The sequence below is a fragment of the Hipposideros armiger genome, unplaced genomic scaffold, assembly GCF_001890085.2.
Source record: "Hipposideros armiger isolate ML-2016 unplaced genomic scaffold, ASM189008v1 scaffold_1611, whole genome shotgun sequence".
Taxonomy (NCBI): domain Eukaryota; kingdom Metazoa; phylum Chordata; class Mammalia; order Chiroptera; family Hipposideridae; genus Hipposideros; species Hipposideros armiger.
The window spans coordinates 81,351-85,685 of NW_017732961.1; the positions used below are offsets into that span (position 1 = coordinate 81,351).

A 4,335-nucleotide genomic window follows, 5' to 3' on the forward strand; every position below is an offset into this window, starting at 1 on the left:
ATATATGAATGCCTATCACAATACTTGTCATACAATATGTCATCAACACGTTTGGGCTTCTATTTTTCCCAAATACTAAAAAAAAAAAAAAAAAATTCAGAATAAGGGATTAAAAGAAGGCATTACAAGCATCCAGAGAAGAGTAGGTCATGATAGACATCAAGAATCAGAGAGGTAATGGGGTTCTTAACAACTACTAAAGACAAGAAATAAGAACAATTCTTCAATATTCTGATGGAAAAAAGAAATTCTGGCCTAGAATTCTACAACCAAACTATATCATTCTGTTGTGAGGATTGAAAAAAAAAGACATTCCTAGTCATAAAAGGACACAAGCACAATTTCTTAGGAAACTACTAGAGGATGTGTTCCACCAAAATGAGGAAGTAAACCATAAGAGGAAGATATGAGATTCAAGAAATAGGTAAATTAACACAGGAGAACAGTGAAGGAAAATCCCACGAAACAAAAACAGGGCAGTCTCGGGAAAACTGCAGCAGGCCTAGAGCGTAACCAGACCAGATGGGAGCAGGGCTAAAAAGGGAACGGCGATAGAAGTCTCCATGTTCAAAAGGAATGATGTGTTTGACCAGATGGAAAACATATTGATTGGCATGTGGCAGTGATTCTGGAGATTTTGGGTATAAATACATGGACAACTAAGCAAATGTGGGGAAAACAACAATTAACCCCAGAAAAAAGGAAAAGTTGTAATAGAATAAAGCTGAGCCAGCTCAGTAGTGAGTGATAAATGCTGTCCTGATATTCCCTATACTTTTGATCTAACCAAAGCAAAACTTGTGATATAATTAATAACAGAATCAGAGGGACTGAAGGGTGCAATACAGAAGTACAATGTCCCTTCCACTAAGCAGTAAGTCCAAAGATAACAGGTAAAATTGATTCAGCAAAAGATAGCATAGTTGAGGGCAGCCACCCTTTCAGAATTGGACTGGTGATGGGGTAAGACTCGTAGTACTGCTTCACTTGTAAACGTGTGTAAAAGGACTTTCAAATAAAATAGTTTGTTAGAAAGTTAAATTTGCATATAATTCAAGGCTAATTCATTCTAATGTCACTGTTATATAAGTTATTCTTTGTTACAACAAATTTGTTTCATACACATATCTTTTCACTGAATAAAATTCTATTATATGGATACAAACGATAACTTTTCTTTGGCTTTCAGACACCGAAGCTCTAGGTGATCTTTAAAGATCTCCCCAACACCGGCCCAATCTTACTTATAATGACTCATTGTTTAACTGTAAATAAATTCCCTTTGTTCCTGAGCTTCAGGAAATTGATGCAGGATGATCCAGATTTACACAATGACTTTACTGAAGTCTATTTATCTTGGATGATCTGGTAGGGTCAGAGCTGTCAGAGCTTTGTACCGACCACCAGTCATACCCCCTAACCTGAAAGGCTCATACTTCAGGAGATCGTTCCATGATTAAGACTAAAATCAAACAAAACCACTCCACGTATTTTCTCATTGGAAAACCTGGGCTTGTGGAAATGATCAGGGCTTTTCCCTATGAGGAGTCCTTAATTACTCATTTTCATTTTATCAAATCACTGTCCAAGCAAATTAGATTCATTAACAAATGGGGAACACATTTCTATCAAGATTTCTGGCAGAAGTCTGACATAGAAGATGCTGAAGGACTTACAAAATGAGTTGGTAAATATTGTTTAAAAGAAGGGGGAACTGGGGCAGGGGCACTGGGTTTTTTAGGAGGAAATAGGGGTCAGGTTCCTGAAGCGGGACCATGTTAACCAGTGTAAAAATTGTTTTTTCCAAACCTGGTCTGAGTCAGACCACTTTTACATTACGTAATTCACAATCTCTTTGTGGGAAACAAGTAAGGATTCTTGATAAAATTTGTGAGGGATTTTCCGATAAATTTTAATCTGATTAAGACCTCTTCAGAGAAACTTGTTATCCAGCTACTTGGCCCTCTAAATTATCTGTAAATTAAGAGTGTAAAGATCTTTCAGCAGTCTTTTGTTTTTTTCCAGCAATGATTATCTAACCACTTCTTTTTTTTCTATAACTATCTCCCCCAAGAGAAAAATGTCTGACTTGGCTTACTTAGAACTTTTTCTTTAGAGCAAGGGTAAGAGAACTTTGGCATTGCTTATAACTAAACTGTTTGAAAGGTTTTTTGAAAAAAACACCAAAAAGCACCATGATAAGGAAAGCAAATGTTTACATGTACTAGAGGTAAAAATAACTCTCTATTTGAGCAAAAGAAAACAGCATCTCACCCGAGCCATGTCTTTGATATTTGCAGAAAAGGACCAGTCCTCCTCTGGACTCCTCTTTTGGAAAAAGGCAGAGCTGGGGAAGGCAAGAGAAGCTACATGAGATCCCACTTGCCTTATAGCTCACAAAATGATCATTTCCCCTGTTCACGCCACATAAACACTTGAGGGACTATTAGTGAAAAGAATAGGCAAATATCTCAGTACCCCCAACTCCAGAAACCTCAGGCTTTGACGACAGCAGGTAGATTTGTATACCCTGATATGGCTTGGGGAATATAGTTTGTACATATGCACACATACAGACAAAGATATAATTTTTTATACAAACTGTAGCATAATATACATACTGTTACACACATTGCTATTTTTACTTAGTTGCACAGGATCCCAACTAGAGCATACAGAGTTACATAATTCTCTTAGCTACACTGTATTTCATTAAATGAATCTACTTTATTTAACCAATTTGCTGCCAGTAATCATCTGGGTTATTTCCAGTCTTTAACTATAACAAATAATGTTGTAATAAAGATCTTTGTATATATATCATTTTACCAATATATGAATTTTTTTTTCTAAACATTTTTAATTGGGGAATTGGGGGAGGGAAACAGTGTTGGGGAATTAGAGAAGGGGAACAGACAAGTTGCTGTCCTTTTGTTCTTCAGTCTAGTTGTGGAGGACATCGCTTCACTGGCCCATGTTGGTGTTATCATTGCGNCGTCTTATACATGGGAACATCTTATACATGGGGAAATACGGTACATATTAAGGATGCCAATCCAAATTAAAATTAAAAAGTAAAAGCACCCTTTGGAAATGGATGTTTTAATTTCATAACGTCCATAAAAATTGACTAAAAAAAATGATAGTAATAGATAAAAAGTATAAAATACAGTAGTGAACAAGTTGAAGAACACTGAACCATTAAAGTGAAAATGTCCACTGTCACTCAATATAATGACACTAAAATAACCCAGTGTATCAAGAAAATCATTGTAAAATTTATTAGGGACAATAATGGCATTAAAGTTATATAAGGGACAAAATGTCCATATTTTTCACAGTTACATATTTAGGTTATGCGAAGGTGAAATGGCACGAGATGTTAGATTTATTTGAAAATACTTGAACAGTAAACAACCTGGATAGATGAAACACTGGCCTCCTGGCTGCTCCTTAAACACAATGCACACCTGCCCCAGAGCCTTTGAATGTCTGGAATGTTCTTCCTCCCAGTAACCACATACAATAATTTACCATTGTACTTCTTCAGGTCTCTGCACAAATGTCACCTTAATAGGAAAAGTTCCCTTAACACGTCACATAAAAGAGCACCCTCTATCCCCTCTCTCCACTTTGCTTTTCTTTTTAGCACTTATTCCCTGACATATTATATATTCATTTATTTGTGTATCTCTTCCTGCACTAGAGGGTAAGCTCTGAGAATAGAGATTTTTTTTCATATTCTATTCACTACTGTAACCTGTGTTGAGAATAGTGCTGGGTGTTTAGGCACTCAACAAACATACACTGAATGAAGTGCTATCTTGTTTTTCCTCCTTCACATCAAATCTCTTTATCTTTGCCAGCTCTAAATTCTCAATGGATGTACAGACCCTTTATTTCCAACATTTTATCTAAATCAAGGACATGCATGCTCAACTCTCCTCCTATGGCTTCTGTGTGGATCAACTCCTCTTCTACATCTTTAGCCCTTACTTTCTGCTGAGCTCCCTATTTTAACGTCTCTCATGGTGGTTCTACTTTATAGAAGTTACATGTATACGTGTTCGAGTACCCCTACTAAGCTGTAAATTCTATAACTGCTTATTCCTTTTTTAATTTCTGCAGCACCTAGTAGAGGACCTCACACACATTATTATATTAATAAAGGTTTGTTGAAAGTATGAATGAATCAATAAGTGTATGAACTACTATATCTAAAAAACCTCTAAAGAAAATAAGTCTTTGGCAATGTAGAAAAGGATATATTTCAGGAGACAGTGATGCTTTTTTAAGACTAATACAAAAGAGGATGAGAAGATGATTAAAAAAAAA

The 4,335-nt window shown here is 36.0% G+C and overlaps 1 protein-coding gene across 1 annotated transcript in view; it reads right to left on the reverse strand.

The window, feature by feature from the left end:
- LOC109377894 (zinc finger protein 82 homolog) overlaps positions 1-4,335 on the reverse strand; it is a 65,083-nt gene that overhangs the window by 48,479 nt on the left and 12,269 nt on the right. Inside the window, exon 2 of the mRNA XM_019634373.1 lies at positions 2,275-2,347. The gene's annotated coding sequence lies outside the window, so the exon portion shown is untranslated. The remainder of the gene's footprint in view (positions 1-2,274; positions 2,348-4,335) is intronic.